General features: G+C 42.6%; 1 protein-coding gene across 1 annotated transcript in view; it reads right to left on the reverse strand.

Moving 5' to 3' along the window:
• The window catches only part of LOC146857015 (glycerol-3-phosphate dehydrogenase 1-like protein), a 186,766-nt gene that overhangs the window by 107,985 nt on the left and 58,994 nt on the right, over nt 1-19,787 (reverse strand). The window lies entirely within an intron of this gene.

The raw sequence follows: 19,787 nt of genomic DNA on the forward strand, positions 1-19,787 counted from the left end.
TGACACATTATGAATCCACTTTTCAGATTTTTTAAAAAGCACATGTCCAAACTGCTTTTTCAGACCAGCACCATTTGTAACCTGGGTGACTGCCTACACTCCAGCAAGGGCAACCGGCCTTAGTGATGCTGAATGTATTTGCATTACTGACTGAAACCTCAAACCCCACTCGCTTGTGAATACTGTGCATGATTCCACATAGTAAGCAGCTAGGTGTGTGCTAAGAGTCTGCTTCTGCACCAAAAAATGGCTCCCCCTTTCCATCTAATGCAACTGTGAAATCACCAGAGCAATACGCAATAAATCTCTGCCTGTAATTCCTCTTTGCACACAGAGTCATGTTTTCACATTAGTCACAAAACGAAATTTCTTTGCCAATTTGAAAGCACACTTACTGCTCTTTTTTTTGGCAAGTGATAAACACTTTTACAGACTGACACATTATGAATCCACTTTTCAGATTTTTTAAAAAGCACATGTCCAAACTGCTTTTTCAGACCAGCACCATTTGTAACCTGGGTGACTGCCTACACTCCAGCAAGGGCAACCAGCCTTAGTGATGCTGAATGTATTTGCATTACTGACTGAAACCTCAAACCCCACTCGCTTGTGAATACTGTGCATGATTCCACATAGTAAGCAGCTAGGTGTGTGCTAAGAGTCTGCTTCTGCACCAAAAAATGGCTCCCCCTTTCCATCTAATGCAACTGTGAAATCACCAGAGCAATACGCAATAAATCTCTGCCTGTAATTCCTATTTGCACACAGAGTCATGTTTTCACATTAGTCACAAAACGAAATTTCTTTGCCAATTTGAAAGCACACTTACTGCTCTTTTTTTTTTGCAAGTGATAAACATTTTTACAGACTGACACATTATGAATCCACTTTTCAGATTTTTTAAAAAGCACATGTCCAAACTGCTTTTTCAGACCAGCACCATTTGTAACCTGGGTGACTGCCTACACTCCAGCAAGGGCAACCAGCCTTAGTGATGCTGAATGTATTTGCATTACTGACTGAAACCTCAAACCCCACTCGCTTGTGAATACTGTGCATGATTCCACATGGTAAGCAGCTGGGTGTGTGCTAAGAGTCTGCTTCTGCACCAAAAAATGGCTCCCCCTTTCCATCTAATGCAACTGTGAAATCACCAGAGCAATACGCAATAAATCTCTGCCTGTAATTCCTATTTGCACACAGAGTCATGTTTTCACATTAGTCACAAAACGAAATTTCTTTGCCAATTTGAAAGCACACTTACTGCTCTTTTTTTTGGCAAGTGATAAACACTTTTACAGACTGACACATTATGAATCCACTTTTCAGATTTTTTAAAAAGCACATGTCCAAACTGCTTTTTCAGACCAGCACCATGTGTAACCTGGTTGACTGCCTACACTCCAGCAAGGGCAACCAGCCTTAGTGATGCTGAATGTATTTGCATTACTGACTGAAACCTCAAACCCCACTCGCTTGTGAATACTGTGCATGATTCCACATGGTAAGCAGCTGGGTGTGTGCTAAGAGTCTGCTTCTGCACCAAAAAATGGCTCCCCCTTTCCATCTAATGCAACTGTGAAATCACCAGAGCAATACGCAATAAATCTCTGTCTGTAATTCCTATTTGCACACAGAGTCATGTTTTCACATTAGGCCCTTAAACGAAATTTCTTTGCCAATTTGAAAGCACACTTACTGCTCTTTTTTTTGGCAAGTGATAAACACTTTTACAGACTGACACATTATGAATCCACTTTTCAGATTTTTTAAAAAGCACATGTCCAAACTGCTTTTTCAGACCAGCACCATTTGTAACCTGGGTGACTGCCTACACTCCAGCAAGGGCAACCAGCCTTAGTGATGCTGAATGTATTTGCATTACTGACTGAAACCTCAAACCCCACTCGCTTGTGAATACTGTGCATGATTCCACATAGTAAGCAGCTAGGTGTGTGCTAAGAGTCTGCTTCTGCACCAAAAAATGGCTCCCCCTTTCCATCTAATGCAACTGTGAAATCACCAGAGCAATACGCAATAAATCTCTGCCTGTAATTCCTATTTGCACACAGAGTCATGTTTTCACATTAGTCACTAAACGAAATTTCTTTGCCAATTTGAAAGCACACTTACTGCTCTTTTTTTTTGCAAGTGATAAACATTTTTACAGACTGACACATTATGAATCCACTTTTCAGATTTTTTAAAAAGCACATGTCCAAACTGCTTTTTCAGACCAGCACCATTTGTAACCTGGGTGACTGCCTACACTCCAGCAAGGGCAACCAGCCTTAGTGATGCTGAATGTATTTGCATTACTGACTGAAACCTCAAACCCCACTCGCTTGTGAATACTGTGCATGATTCCACATGGTAAGCAGCTGGGTGTGTGCTAAGAGTCTGCTTCTGCACCAAAAAATGGCTCCCCCTTTCCATCTAATGCAACTGTGAAATCACCAGAGCAATACGCAATAAATCTCTGCCTGTAATTCCTATTTGCACACAGAGTCATGTTTTCACATTAGTCACAAAACGAAATTTCTTTGCCAATTTGAAAGCACACTTACTGCTCTTTTTTTTGGCAAGTGATAAACACTTTTACAGACTGACACATTATGAATCCACTTTTCAGATTTTTTAAAAAGCACATGTCCAAACTGCTTTTTCAGACCAGCACCATGTGTAACCTGGTTGACTGCCTACACTCCAGCAAGGGCAACCAGCCTTAGTGATGCTGAATGTATTTGCATTACTGACTGAAACCGCAAACCCCACTCGCTTGTGAATACTGTGCATGATTCCACATAGTAAGCAGCTAGGTGTGTGCTAAGAGTCTGCTTCTGCACCAAAAAATGGCTCCCCCTTTCCATCTAATGCAACTGTGAAATCACCAGAGCAATACGCAATAAATCTCTGCCTGTAATTCCTATTTGCACACAGAGTCATGTTTTCACATTAGTCACAAAACGAAATTTCTTTGCCAATTTGAAAGCACACTTACTGCTCTTTTTTTTGGCAAGTGATAAACACTTTTACAGACTGACACATTATGAATCCACTTTTCAGATTTTTTAAAAAGCACATGTCCAAACTGCTTTTTCAGACCAGCACCATTTGTAACCTGGGTGACTGCCTACACTCCAGCAAGGGCAACCAGCCTTAGTGATGCTGAATGTATTTGCATTACTGACTGAAACCTCAAACCCCACTTGCTTGTGAATACTGTGCATGATTCCACATGGTAAGCAGCTGGGTGTGTGCTAAGAGTCTGCTTCTGCACCAAAAAATGGCTCCCCCTTTCCATCTAATGCAACTGTGAAATCACCAGAGCAATACGCAATAAATCTCTGTCTGTAATTCCTATTTGCACACAGAGTCATGTTTTCACATTAGGCCCTTAAACGAAATTTCTTTGCCAATTTGAAAGCACACTTACTGCTCTTTTTTTTGGCAAGTGATAAACACTTTTACAGACTGACACATTATGAATCCACTTTTCAGATTTTTTAAAAAGCACATGTCCAAACTGCTTTTTCAGACCAGCACCATTTGTAACCTGGGTGACTGCCTACACTCCAGCAAGGGCAACCGGCCTTAGTGATGCTGAATGTATTTGCATTACTGACTGAAACCTCAAACCCCACTCGCTTGTGAATACTGTGCATGATTCCACATAGTAAGCAGCTAGGTGTGTGCTAAGAGTCTGCTTCTGCACCAAAAAATGGCTCCCCCTTTCCATCTAATGCAACTGTGAAATCACCAGAGCAATACGCAATAAATCTCTGCCTGTAATTCCTCTTTGCACACAGAGTCATGTTTTCACATTAGTCACAAAACGAAATTTCTTTGCCAATTTGAAAGCACACTTACTGCTCTTTTTTTTGGCAAGTGATAAACACTTTTACAGACTGACACATTATGAATCCACTTTTCAGATTTTTTAAAAAGCACATGTCCAAACTGCTTTTTCAGACCACATGTGTAACCTGGTTGACTGCCTACACTCCAGCAAGGGCAACCAGCCTTAGTGATGCTGAATGTATTTGCATTACTGACTGAAACCTCAAACCCCACTCGCTTGTGAATACTGTGCATGATTCCACATAGTAAGCAGCTAGGTGTGTGCTAAGAGTCTGCTTCTGCACCAAAAAATGGCTCCCCCTTTCCATCTAATGCAACTGTGAAATCACCAGAGCAATACGCAATAAATCTCTGCCTGTAATTCCTATTTGCACACAGAGTCATGTTTTCACATTAGTCACAAAACGAAATTTCTTTGCCAATTTGAAAGCACACTTACTGCTCTTTTTTTTTGCAAGTGATAAACATTTTTACAGACTGACACATTATGAATCCACTTTTCAGATTTTTTAAAAAGCACATGTCCAAACTGCTTTTTCAGACCAGCACCATTTGTAACCTGGGTGACTGCCTACACTCCAGCAAGGGCAAACCGCCTTAGTGATGCTGAATGTGTTTGCATTACTGACTGAAACCTCAAACCCCACTCGCTTGTGAATACTGTGCATGATTCCACATGGTAAGCAGCTGGGTGTGTGCTAAGAGTCTGCTTCTGCACCAAAAAATGGCTCCCCCTTTCCATCTAATGCAACTGTGAAATCACCAGAGCAATACGCAATAAATCTCTGCCTGTAATTCCTCTTTGCACACAGAGTCATGTTTTCACATTAGTCACAAAACGAAATTTCTTTGCCAATTTGAAAGCACACTTACTGCTCTTTTTTTTGGCAAGTGATAAACACTTTTACAGACTGACACATTATGAATCCACTTTTCAGATTTTTTAAAAAGCACATGTCCAAACTGCTTTTTCAGACCAGCACCATTTGTAACCTGGTTGACTGCCTACACTCCAGCAAGGGCAACCAGCCTTAGTGATGCTGAATGTATTTGCATTACTGACTGAAACCTCAAACCCCACTCGCTTGTGAATACTGTGCATGATTCCACATAGTAAGCAGCTAGGTGTGTGCTAAGAGTCTGCTTCTGCACCAAAAAATGGCTCCCCCTTTCCATCTAATGCAACAGTGAAATCACCAGAGCAATACGCAATAAATCTCTGCCTGTAATTCCTATTTGCACACAGAGTCATGTTTTCACATTAGTCACAAAACGAAATTTCTTTGCCAATTTGAAAGCACACTTACTGCTCTATTTTTTTTTTTTTTTTTTTTGAAAAACCTTTATTGACATTTCAAGCAATAACAAGTATGGGCCTACAACCCCCCGGGGCCGGCCGCTAGGCAATCAGAGCAATAAGGCTCAAATGTGAACACAGGCGGCACCTCGGAGAGCAGAATGTTCATGCTAATATAGTCCGGCCAGTGAGCAGCGCAGGTAGGACACCAGGAGAAAAAAGGTTTTTCATTTTATAATGGAACAAGACAGTAGGATCAGGTGCCAAACAATTTCCCGACAGCGATAAGAGGCAGGCAGAATAATAGACGTAAGCAATAAACAGCGATCTATTGGATCAATGGCGCAGGCACAGGAAATTCAGGATGGGGAAGAATATCATAAACAGTTGCGCCTGCAGGCCCCCGCCCTAACGCCCAAGAACACCCCGGAAACTGTGGCACACATGAAAAGGCAACGATTCACAACAAAGGAGGTGTACCACGCTGATCCCAGAAAAGAAAATAAAAAAACAAAAAGAAGCGGAGAAGAAAAAGGAGGCCATGGAAAAAGAGATGAGAGACTAAAGAATCCCCTCCCCCAACCCCCCACCCTGCACCTCTGCAAATGAGTACGGCCCCCCCCCCCAGCAGTGTGCCTGTCGCCCTGGAACTAGACCCGAAATATAGAAGAAACAGGGAAAAAGGAGTAAGAAAAGAACCCCACCAGACGGGGGGGTAGAGAAAGTATAATAAACTGGAGGAGGGCCTTCAGAACATACCCCCGGCTTCTCCCTCCCGCACGGTGAGGTCTCCCCACAGCAAACAATAAGCAGCTCAAAATCGACCATATCAAAAAAAGGATGGGGAGCATTATGCACCTAATATGCTAATGGCTATGTCATGAGAGTACGCAACCCCTGAGTCAGCCCGTCTACTAGATGACCACTCCCAAAGGATCAGCCTTATCCTTGACCACTCTTTGCAATTCTGCCCATGCCTACCCGTCGACCCAGCGCCATGTCCGATGTTCCAAGGTAAAGGAGTGTCCAAAAACGACCGGGAAGCGATGCACACAGGTGGGGTGGAAGTCTCTGAATACCAACACAGTCCACATCATGGAGGGACGTCTTTCCCAGTGCTGCCCCAGGATCTGCACTGCACACAAGGTCCAGGAAGGCGGAATCAGCCAAAGCAGACAACTGTTGCTGAAATTGTCCCTGGGTCGCCGGAGGCCGTGCACGGGACGAGGCCACCACCTTCCACTCAGGTCCAATACCTCCGGAACAGATCAAACCCTCAGCTAGCCGATCACACGGTAGCATACTGTCCGGAGTGTCCAGCTGTGCACTAATCGCAGGGGTGGCCGCGACATTGTCCTCCTGTGTGCAGTGTGGGAAGTCCCTGTGTACCTGTGGACAGGCAGGCCGCCACTGTCCCAACGCTGATGCCACACCATCGAGCTTACTCCCCAAGACCCCGACGCCCCGAACCAAGGAGAAATGAAGGGCACCAAGGGCCTCTAGGAGGTCGCCGTACCCCAGCACAGCTCTCTGCGATCGCTCCGCCACACTCCCAAAAGTCGCACACTCCCAATCCTGCTGCGACCCCGTGGACAGGATGGTAGGCTGCATCGCAACAAGATGGCCGCCGGGGAGGCCCGACCCGTATTGGGGCCGGGACCCAGGGACAAGCGCCTCGAGGTCCACGTCGCTGGAGACAGGGTTCCGGGGGCAGGCAAAAATGTATCCGTTGCGTGGTCACGGGCAACAGTCGTCCCCACCACGGACCAGCTCCCGCGAAAATCCGGGAGCAGCCCGCAAGGATCAGGGCGAGCCACGGGCGGCGTCCGGGCAGCTCACAGTCAAAGGCAGGGGCAAACTGCGGAGAATCTGAGAATTGCACCCCCGGGCATGCCCTCAGTCCGCTACGCTTGGCAGTGGGAGCGACCACGGCGAAATGCAGGCCGAGGTTAGCACCGCTCCGGTGGACCGACTCCACCCAGTCACCACAGGCCGCTGTTGTTGGACTGCCACCCGGCCAAGGCGTCCACTCGAGGTCCCGGCTCCAGGGCTGCACGGGCCGCAAAGTTCAAATGCACATTTCTCCGGCGGTACCGCAGCCAGAAACCTCGGAGTCACACGTTCGGGTGCCACTCTCATTCCCAAACACGATCGCATAGCGCAGACTAAGGATCTCGTGCAGGATATCCGTGCGGGATGCGGAGGTTTACGGAGCCGGGAGTCTACGCTGCCGTCCCGGTCGCCATCTTGGCTCCTCCCTGCTCTTTTTTTTTGCAAGTGATAAACATTTTTACAGACTGACACATTATGAATCCACTTTTCAGATTTTTTAAAAAGCACATGTCCAAACTGCTTTTTCAGACCAGCACCATTTGTAACCTGGGTGACTGCCTACACTCCAGCAAGGGCAACCAGCCTTAGTGATGCTGAATGTATTTGCATTACTGAGTCCAACCTCAAACCCCACTCGCTTGTGAATACTGAGCATGATTCCACATAGTAAGCAGCTAGGTGTGTGCTAAGAGTCTGCTTCTGCACCAAAAAATGGCTCCCCCTTTCCATCTAATGCAACTGTGAAATCACCAGAGCAATACACAATAAATCTCTGTCTGTAATTCCTATTTGCACACAGAGTCATGTTTTCACATTAGGCCCTTAAACGAAATTTCTTTGCCAATTTGAAAGCACACTTACTGCTCTTTTTTTTGGCAAGTGATAAACACTTTTACAGACTGACACATTATGAATCCACTTTTCAGATTTTTTCAAAAGCACATGTCCAAACTGCTTTTTCAGACCAGCACCATTTGTAACCTGGGTGACTGCCTACACTCCAGCAAGGGCAAACAGCCTTAGTGATGCTGAATGTGTTTGCATTACTGACTGAAACCTCAAACCCCACTCGCTTGTGAATACTGTGCATGATTCCACATGGTAAGCAGCTGGGTGTGTGCTAAGAGTCTGCTTCTGCACCAAAAAATGGCTCCCCCTTTCCATCTAATGCAACTGTGAAATCACCAGAGCAATACGCAATAAATCTCTGCCTGTAATTCCTCTTTGCACACAGAGTCATGTTTTCACATTAGTCACAAAACGAAATTTCTTTGCCAATTTGAAAGCACACTTACTGCTCTTTTTTTTGGCAAGTGATAAACACTTTTACAGACTGACACATTATGAATCCACTTTTCAGATTTTTTAAAAAGCACATGTCCAAACTGCTTTTTCAGACCAGCACCATTTGTAACCTGGGTGACTGCCTACACTCCAGCAAGGGCAACCAGCCTTAGTGATGCTGAATGTATTTGCATTACTGACTGAAACCTCAAACCCCACTCGCTTGTGAATACTGTGCATGATTCCACATAGTAAGCAGCTAGGTGTGTGCTAAGAGTCTGCTTCTGCACCAAAAAATGGCTCCCCCTTTCCATCTAATGCAACTGTGAAATCACCAGAGCAATACGCAATAAATCTCTGCCTGTAATTCCTATTTGCACACAGAGTCATGTTTTCACATTAGTCACAAAACGAAATTTCTTTGCCAATTTGAAAGCACACTTACTGCTCTTTTTTTTTGCAAGTGATAAACATTTTTACAGACTGACACATTATGAATCCACTTTTCATATTTTTTAAAAAGCACATGTCCAAACTGCTTTTTCAGACCAGCACCATTTGTAACCTGGGTGACTGCCTACACTCCAGCAAGGGCAACCAGCCTTAGTGATGCTGAATGTATTTGCATTACTGACTGAAACCTCAAACCCCACTCGCTTGTGAATACTGTGCATGATTCCACATGGTAAGCAGCTGGGTGTGTGCTAAGAGTCTGCTTCTGCACCAAAAAATGGCTCCCCCTTTCCATCTAATGCAACTGTGAAATCACCAGAGCAATACGCAATAAATCTCTGCCTGTAATTCCTATTTGCACACAGAGTCATGTTTTCACATTAGTCACAAAACGAAATTTCTTTGCCAATTTGAAAGCACACTTACTGCTCTTTTTTTTGGCAAGTGATAAACACTTTTACAGACTGACACATTATGAATCCACTTTTCAGATTTTTTAAAAAGCACATGTCCAAACTGCTTTTTCAGACCAGCACCATGTGTAACCTGGTTGACTGCCTACACTCCAGCAAGGGCAACCAGCCTTAGTGATGCTGAATGTATTTGCATTACTGACTGAAACCTCAAACCCCACTCGCTTGTGAATACTGTGCATGATTCCACATAGTAAGCAGCTAGGTGTGTGCTAAGAGTCTGCTTCTGCACCAAAAAATGGCTCCCCCTTTCCATCTAATGCAACTGTGAAATCACCAGAGCAATACGCAATAAATCTCTGCCTGTAATTCCTATTTGCACACAGAGTCATGTTTTCACATTAGTCACAAAACGAAATTTCTTTGCCAATTTGAAAGCACACTTACTGCTCTTTTTTTTTTGCAAGTGATGAACATTTTTACAGACTGACACATTATGAATCCACTTTTCAGATTTTTTAAAAAGCACATGTCCAAACTGCTTTTTCAGACCAGCACCATTTGTAACCTGGGTGACTGCCTACACTCCAGCAAGGGCAACCAGCCTTAGTGATGCTGAATGTATTTGCATTACTGAGTCCAACCTCAAACCCCACTCGCTTGTGAATACTGTGCATGATTCCACATAGTAAGCAGCTAGGTGTGTGCTAAGAGTCTGCTTCTGCACCAAAAAATGGCTCCCCCTTTCCATCTAATGCAACTGTGAAATCACCAGAGCAATACGCAATAAATCTCTGCCTGTAATTCCTATTTGCACACAGAGTCATGTTTTCACATTAGTCACAAAACGAAATTTCTTTGCCAATTTGAAAGCACACTTACTGCTCTTTTTTTTGGCAAGTGATAAACACTTTTACAGACTGACACATTATGAATCCACTTTTCAGATTTTTTAAAAAGCACATGTCCAAACTGCTTTTTCAGACCAGCACCATTTGTAACCTGGGTGACTGCCTACACTCCAGCAAGGGCAAACAGCCTTAGTGATGCTGAATGTGTTTGCATTACTGACTGAAACCTCAAACCCCACTCGCTTGTGAATACTGTGCATGATTCCACATGGTAAGCAGCTGGGTGTGTGCTAAGAGTCTGCTTCTGCACCAAAAAATGGCTCCCCCTTTCCATCTAATGCAACTGTGAAATCACCAGAGCAATACGCAATAAATCTCTGCCTGTAATTCCTCTTTGCACACAGAGTCATGTTTTCACATTAGTCACAAAACGAAATTTCTTTGCCAATTTGAAAGCACACTTACTGCTCTTTTTTTTGGCAAGTGATAAACACTTTTACAGACTGACACATTATGAATCCACTTTTCAGATTTTTTAAAAAGCACATGTCCAAACTGCTTTTTCAGACCAGCACCATTTGTAACCTGGGTGACTGCCTACACTCCAGCAAGGGCAACCAGCCTTAGTGATGCTGAATGTATTTGCATTACTGACTGAAACCTCAAACCCCACTCGCTTGTGAATACTGTGCATGATTCCACATAGTAAGCAGCTAGGTGTGTGCTAAGAGTCTGCTTCTGCACCAAAAAATGGCTCCCCCTTTCCATCTAATGCAACTGTGAAATCACCAGAGCAATACGCAATAAATCTCTGCCTGTAATTCCTATTTGCACACAGAGTCATGTTTTCACATTAGTCACAAAACGAAATTTCTTTGCCAATTTGAAAGCACACTTACTGCTCTTTTTTTTTGCAAGTGATAAACATTTTTACAGACTGACACATTATGAATCCACTTTTCATATTTTTTAAAAAGCACATGTCCAAACTGCTTTTTCAGACCAGCACCATTTGTAACCTGGGTGACTGCCTACACTCCAGCAAGGGCAACCAGCCTTAGTGATGCTGAATGTATTTGCATTACTGACTGAAACCTCAAACCCCACTCGCTTGTGAATACTGTGCATGATTCCACATGGTAAGCAGCTGGGTGTGTGCTAAGAGTCTGCTTCTGCACCAAAAAATGGCTCCCCCTTTCCATCTAATGCAACTGTGAAATCACCAGAGCAATACGCAATAAATCTCTGCCTGTAATTCCTATTTGCACACAGAGTCATGTTTTCACATTAGTCACAAAACGAAATTTCTTTGCCAATTTGAAAGCACACTTACTGCTCTTTTTTTTGGCAAGTGATAAACACTTTTACAGACTGACACATTATGAATCCACTTTTCAGATTTTTTAAAAAGCACATGTCCAAACTGCTTTTTCAGACCAGCACCATGTGTAACCTGGTTGACTGCCTACACTCCAGCAAGGGCAACCAGCCTTAGTGATGCTGAATGTATTTGCATTACTGACTGAAACCTCAAACCCCACTCGCTTGTGAATACTGTGCATGATTCCACATAGTAAGCAGCTAGGTGTGTGCTAAGAGTCTGCTTCTGCACCAAAAAATGGCTCCCCCTTTCCATCTAATGCAACTGTGAAATCACCAGAGCAATACGCAATAAATCTCTGTCTGTAATTCCTATTTGCACACAGAGTCATGTTTTCACATTAGGCCCTTAAACGAAATTTCTTTGCCAATTTGAAAGCACACTTACTGCTCTTTTTTTTGGCAAGTGATAAACACTTTTACAGACTGACACATTATGAATCCACTTTTCAGATTTTTTCAAAAGCACATGTCCAAACTGCTTTTTCAGACCAGCACCATTTGTAACCTGGGTGACTGCCTACACTCCAGCAAGGGCAAACAGCCTTAGTGATGCTGAATGTGTTTGCATTACTGACTGAAACCTCAAACCCCACTCGCTTGTGAATACTGTGCATGATTCCACATGGTAAGCAGCTGGGTGTGTGCTAAGAGTCTGCTTCTGCACCAAAAAATGGCTCCCCCTTTCCATCTAATGCAACTGTGAAATCACCAGAGCAATACGCAATAAATCTCTGCCTGTAATTCCTCTTTGCACACAGAGTCATGTTTTCACATTAGTCACAAAACGAAATTTCTTTGCCAATTTGAAAGCACACTTACTGCTCTTTTTTTTGGCAAGTGATAAACACTTTTACAGACTGACACATTATGAATCCACTTTTCAGATTTTTTAAAAAGCACATGTCCAAACTGCTTTTTCAGACCAGCACCATTTGTAACCTGGGTGACTGCCTACACTCCAGCAAGGGCAACCAGCCTTAGTGATGCTGAATGTATTTGCATTACTGACTGAAACCTCAAACCCCACTCGCTTGTGAATACTGTGCATGATTCCACATAGTAAGCAGCTAGGTGTGTGCTAAGAGTCTGCTTCTGCACCAAAAAATGGCTCCCCCTTTCCATCTAATGCAACTGTGAAATCACCAGAGCAATACGCAATAAATCTCTGCCTGTAATTCCTATTTGCACACAGAGTCATGTTTTCACATTAGTCACAAAACGAAATTTCTTTGCCAATTTGAAAGCACACTTACTGCTCTTTTTTTTTGCAAGTGATAAACATTTTTACAGACTGACACATTATGAATCCACTTTTCATATTTTTTAAAAAGCACATGTCCAAACTGCTTTTTCAGACCAGCACCATTTGTAACCTGGGTGACTGCCTACACTCCAGCAAGGGCAACCAGCCTTAGTGATGCTGAATGTATTTGCATTACTGACTGAAACCTCAAACCCCACTCGCTTGTGAATACTGTGCATGATTCCACATGGTAAGCAGCTGGGTGTGTGCTAAGAGTCTGCTTCTGCACCAAAAAATGGCTCCCCCTTTCCATCTAATGCAACTGTGAAATCACCAGAGCAATACGCAATAAATCTCTGCCTGTAATTCCTATTTGCACACAGAGTCATGTTTTCACATTAGTCACAAAACGAAATTTCTTTGCCAATTTGAAAGCACACTTACTGCTCTTTTTTTTGGCAAGTGATAAACACTTTTACAGACTGACACATTATGAATCCACTTTTCAGATTTTTTAAAAAGCACATGTCCAAACTGCTTTTTCAGACCAGCACCATGTGTAACCTGGTTGACTGCCTACACTCCAGCAAGGGCAACCAGCCTTAGTGATGCTGAATGTATTTGCATTACTGACTGAAACCTCAAACCCCACTCGCTTGTGAATACTGTGCATGATTCCACATAGTAAGCAGCTAGGTGTGTGCTAAGAGTCTGCTTCTGCACCAAAAAATGGCTCCCCCTTTCCATCTAATGCAACTGTGAAATCACCAGAGCAATACGCAATAAATCTCTGCCTGTAATTCCTATTTGCACACAGAGTCATGTTTTCACATTAGTCACAAAACGAAATTTCTTTGCCAATTTGAAAGCACACTTACTGCTCTTTTTTTTTTGCAAGTGATGAACATTTTTACAGACTGACACATTATGAATCCACTTTTCAGATTTTTTAAAAAGCACATGTCCAAACTGCTTTTTCAGACCAGCACCATTTGTAACCTGGGTGACTGCCTACACTCCAGCAAGGGCAACCAGCCTTAGTGATGCTGAATGTATTTGCATTACTGAGTCCAACCTCAAACCCCACTCGCTTGTGAATACTGTGCATGATTCCACATAGTAAGCAGCTAGGTGTGTGCTAAGAGTCTGCTTCTGCACCAAAAAATGGCTCCCCCTTTCCATCTAATGCAACTGTGAAATCACCAGAGCAATACGCAATAAATCTCTGCCTGTAATTCCTATTTGCACACAGAGTCATGTTTTCACATTAGTCACAAAACGAAATTTCTTTGCCAATTTGAAAGCACACTTACTGCTCTTTTTTTTGGCAAGTGATAAACACTTTTACAGACTGACACATTATGAATCCACTTTTCAGATTTTTTAAAAAGCACATGTCCAAACTGCTTTTTCAGACCAGCACCATTTGTAACCTGGGTGACTGCCTACACTCCAGCAAGGGCAAACAGCCTTAGTGATGCTGAATGTGTTTGCATTACTGACTGAAACCTCAAACCCCACTCGCTTGTGAATACTGTGCATGATTCCACATGGTAAGCAGCTGGGTGTGTGCTAAGAGTCTGCTTCTGCACCAAAAAATGGCTCCCCCTTTCCATCTAATGCAACTGTGAAATCACCAGAGCAATACGCAATAAATCTCTGCCTGTAATTCCTCTTTGCACACAGAGTCATGTTTTCACATTAGTCACAAAACGAAATTTCTTTGCCAATTTGAAAGCACACTTACTGCTCTTTTTTTTGGCAAGTGATAAACACTTTTACAGACTGACACATTATGAATCCACTTTTCAGATTTTTTAAAAAGCACATGTCCAAACTGCTTTTTCAGACCAGCACCATTTGTAACCTGGGTGACTGCCTACACTCCAGCAAGGGCAACCAGCCTTAGTGATGCTGAATGTATTTGCATTACTGACTGAAACCTCAAACCCCACTCGCTTGTGAATACTGTGCATGATTCCACATAGTAAGCAGCTAGGTGTGTGCTAAGAGTCTGCTTCTGCACCAAAAAATGGCTCCCCCTTTCCATCTAATGCAACTGTGAAATCACCAGAGCAATACGTAATAAATCTCTGCCTGTAATTCCTATTTGCACACAGAGTCATGTTTTCACATTAGTCACAAAACGAAATTTCTTTGCCAATTTGAAAGCACACTTACTGCTCTTTTTTTTTGCAAGTGATAAACATTTTTACAGACTGACACATTATGAATCCACTTTTCATATTTTTTAAAAAGCACATGTCCAAACTGCTTTTTCAGACCAGCACCATTTGTAACCTGGGTGACTGCCTACACTCCAGCAAGGGCAACCAGCCTTAGTGATGCTGAATGTATTTGCATTACTGACTGAAACCTCAAACCCCACTCGCTTGTGAATACTGTGCATGATTCCACATGGTAAGCAGCTGGGTGTGTGCTAAGAGTCTGCTTCTGCACCAAAAAATGGCTCCCCCTTTCCATCTAATGCAACTGTGAAATCACCAGAGCAATACGCAATAAATCTCTGCCTGTAATTCCTATTTGCACACAGAGTCATGTTTTCACATTAGTCACAAAACGAAATTTCTTTGCCAATTTGAAAGCACACTTACTGCTCTTTTTTTTGGCAAGTGATAAACACTTTTACAGACTGACACATTATGAATCCACTTTTCAGATTTTTTAAAAAGCACATGTCCAAACTGCTTTTTCAGACCAGCACCATGTGTAACCTGGTTGACTGCCTACACTCCAGCAAGGGCAACCAGCCTTAGTGATGCTGAATGTATTTGCATTACTGACTGAAACCTCAAACCCCACTCGCTTGTGAATACTGTGCATGATTCCACATAGTAAGCAGCTAGGTGTGTGCTAAGAGTCTGCTTCTGCACCAAAAAATGGCTCCCCCTTTCCATCTAATGCAACTGTGAAATCACCAGAGCAATACGCAATAAATCTCTGCCTGTAATTCCTATTTGCACACAGAGTCATGTTTTCACATTAGTCACAAAACGAAATTTCTTTGCCAATTTGAAAGCACACTTACTGCTCTTTTTTTTTTGCAAGTGATGAACATTTTTACAGACTGACACATTATGAATCCACTTTTCAGATTTTTTAAAAAGCACATGTCCAAACTGCTTTTTCAGACCAGCACCATTTGTAACCTGGGTGACTGCCTACACTCCAGCAAGGGCAACCAGCCTTAGTGATGCTGAATGTATTTGCATTACTGAGTCCAACCTCAAACCCCACTCGCTTGTGAATACTGTGCATGATTCCACATAGTAAGCAGCTAGGTGTGTGCTAAGAGTCTGCTTCTGCACCAAAAAATGGCTCCCCCTTTCCATCTAATGCAACTGTGAAATCACCAGAGCAATACGCAATAAATCTCTGCCTGTAATTCCTATTTGCACACAGAGTCATGTTTTCACATTAGTCACAAAACGAAATTTCTTTGCCAATTTGAAAGCACACTTACTGCTCTTTTTTTTTGCAAGTGATAAACATTTTTACAGACTGACACATTATGAATCCACTTTTCAGATTTTTTAAAAAGCACATTTCCAAACTGCTTTTTCAGACCAGCACCATTTGTAACCTGGGTGACTGTCTATACTCCAGCAAGGGCAACCAGCCTTAGTGATGCTGAATGTATTTGCATTACTGACTGAAACCTCAAACCCCACTCGCTTGTGAATACTGTGCATGATTCCACATGGTAAGCAGCTGGGTGTGTGCTAAGAGTCTGCTTCTGCACCAAAAAATGGCCCCCCCTTTCCATCTAATGCAACTGTGAAATCACCAGAGCAATACGCAATAAATCTCTGCCTGTAATTCCTATTTGCACACAGAGTCATGTTTTCACATTAGTCACAAAACGAAATTTCTTTGCCAATTTGAAAGCACACTTACTGCTCTTTTTTTTTGCAAGTGATAAACATTTTTACAGACTGACACATTATGAATCCACTTTTCATATTTTTTAAAAAGCACATGTCCAAACTGCTTTTTCAGACCAGCACCATTTGTAACCTGGGTGACTGCCTACACTCCAGCAAGGGCAACCAGCCTTAGTGATGCTGAATGTATTTGCATTACTGACTGAAACCTCAAACCCCACTCGCTTGTGAATACTGTGCATGATTCCACATGGTAAGCAGCTGGGTGTGTGCTAAGAGTCTGCTTCTGCACCAAAAAATGGCTCCCCCTTTCCATCTAATGCAACTGTGAAATCACCAGAGCAATACGCAATAAATCTCTGCCTGTAATTCCTATTTGCACACAGAGTCATGTTTTCACATTAGTCACAAAACGAAATTTCTTTGCCAATTTGAAAGCACACTTACTGCTCTTTTTTTTGGCAAGTGATAAACACTTTTACAGACTGACACATTATGAATCCACTTTTCAGATTTTTTAAAAAGCACATGTCCAAACTGCTTTTTCAGACCAGCACCATGTGTAACCTGGTTGACTGCCTACACTGCAGCAAGGGCAACCAGCCTTAGTGATGCTGAATGTATTTGCATTACTGACTGAAACCTCAAACCCCACTCGCTTGTGAATACTGTGCATGATTCCACATAGTAAGCAGCTAGGTGTGTGCTAAGAGTCTGCTTCTGCACCAAAAAATGGCTCCCCCTTTCCATCTAATGCAACTGTGAAATCACCAGAGCAATACGCAATAAATCTCTGCCTGTAATTCCTATTTGCACACAGAGTCATGTTTTCACATTAGTCACAAAACGAAATTTCTTTGCCAATTTGAAAGCACACTTACTGCTCTTTTTTTTTTGCAAGTGATGAACATTTTTACAGACTGACACATTATGAATCCACTTTTCAGATTTTTTAAAAAGCACATGTCCAAACTGCTTTTTCAGACCAGCACCATTTGTAACCTGGGTGACTGCCTACACTCCAGCAAGGGCAACCAGCCTTAGTGATGCTGAATGTATTTGCATTACTGAGTCCAACCTCAAACCCCACTCGCTTGTGAATACTGTGCATGATTCCACATAGTAAGCAGCTAGGTGTGTGCTAAGAGTCTGCTTCTGCACCAAAAAATGGCTCCCCCTTTCCATCTAATGCAACTGTGAAATCACCAGAGCAATACGCAATAAATCTCTGCCTGTAATTCCTATTTGCACACAGAGTCATGTTTTCACATTAGTCACAAAACGAAATTTCTTTGCCAATTTGAAAGCACACTTACTGCTCTTTTTTTTTGCAAGTGATAAACATTTTTACAGACTGACACATTATGAATCCACTTTTCAGATTTTTTAAAAAGCACATGTCCAAACTGCTTTTTCAGACCAGCACCATTTGTAACCTGGGTGACTGTCTATACTCCAGCAAGGGCAACCAGCCTTAGTGATGCTGAATGTATTTGCATTACTGACTGAAACCTCAAACCCCACTCGCTTGTGAATACTGTGCATGATTCCACATGGTAAGCAGCTGGGTGTGTGCTAAGAGTCTGCTTCTGCACCAAAAAATGGCCCCCCCTTTCCATCTAATGCAACTGTGAAATCACCAGAGCAATACGCAATAAATCTCTGTCTGTAATTCCTATTTGCACACAGAGTCATGTTTTCACATTAGGCTCTTAAACGAAATTTCTTTGCCAATTTGAAAGCACACTTACTGCTCTTTTTTTTGGCAAGTGATAAACACTTTTACAGACTGACACATTATGAATCCACTTTTCAGATTTTTTAAAAAGCACATGTCCAAACTGCTTTTTCAGACCAGCACCATTTGTAACCTGGGTGACTGCCTACACTCCAGCAAGGGCAACCGGCCTTAGTGATGCTGAATGTATTTGCATTACTGACTGAAACCTCAAACCCCACTCGCTTGTGAATACTGTGCATGATTCCACATAGTAAGCAGCTAGGTGTGTGCTAAGAGTCTGCTTCTGCACCAAAAAATGGCTCCCCCTTTCCATCTAATGCAACTGTGAAATCACCAGAGCAATACGCAATAAATCTCTTCCTGTAATTCCTCTTTGCACACAGAGTCATGTTTTCACATTAGTCACAAAACGAAATTTCTTTGCCAATTTGAAAGCACACTTACTGCTCTTTTTTTTGGCAAGTGATAAACACTTTTACAGACTGACACATTATGAATCCACTTTTCAGATTTTTTAAAAAGCACATGTCCAAACTGCTTTTTCAGACCAGCACCATTTGTAACCTGGGTGACTGCCTACACTCCAGCAAGGGCAACCAGCCTTAGTGATGCTGAATGTATTTGCATTACTGACTGAAACCTCAAACCCCACTCGCTTGTGAATACTGTGCATGATTCCACATAGTAAGCAGCTAGGTGTGTGCTAAGAGTCTGCTTCTGCACCAAAAAATGGCTCCCCCTTTCCATCTAATGCAACTGTGAAATCACCAGAGCAATACGCAATAAATCTCTGCCTGTAATTCCTATTTGCACACAGAGTCATGTTTTCACATTAGTCACAAAACGAAATTTCTTTGCCAATTTGAAAGCACACTTACTGCTCTTTTTTTTTGGCAAGTGATAAACACTTTTACAGACTGACACATTATGAATCCACTTTTCAGATTTTTTAAAAAGCACATGTCCAAACTGCTTTTTCAGACCAGCACCATGTGTAACCTGGTTGACTGCCTACACTCCAGCAAGGGCAACCAGCCTTAGTGATGCTGAATGTATTTGCATTACTGACTGAAACCTCAAACCCCACTCGCTTGTGAATACTGTGCATGATTCCACATGGTAAGCAGCTGGGTGTGTGCTAAGAGTCTGCTTCTGCACCAAAAAATGGCTCCCCCTTTCCATCTAATGCAACTGTGAAATCACCAGAGCAATACGCAATAAATCTCTGTCTGTAATTCCTATTTGCACACAGAGTCATGTTTTCACATTAGGCCCTTAAACGAAATTTCTTTGCCAATTTGAAAGCACACTTACTGCTCTTTTTTTTGGCAAGTGATAAACACTTTTACAGACTGACACATTATGAATCCACTTTTCAAATTTTTTTAAAAAGCACATGTCCAAACTGCTTTTTCAGACCAGCACCATTTGTAACCTGGGTGACTGCCTACACTCCAGCAAGGGCAACCGGCCTTAGTGATGCTGAATGTATTTGCATTACTGACTGAAACCTCAAACCCCAC

Source organism: Triturus cristatus, chromosome 3_2, assembly GCF_964204655.1.
Source record: "Triturus cristatus chromosome 3_2, aTriCri1.1, whole genome shotgun sequence".
In the NCBI taxonomy this organism is placed as follows: Eukaryota; Metazoa; Chordata; class Amphibia; order Caudata; family Salamandridae; genus Triturus; species Triturus cristatus.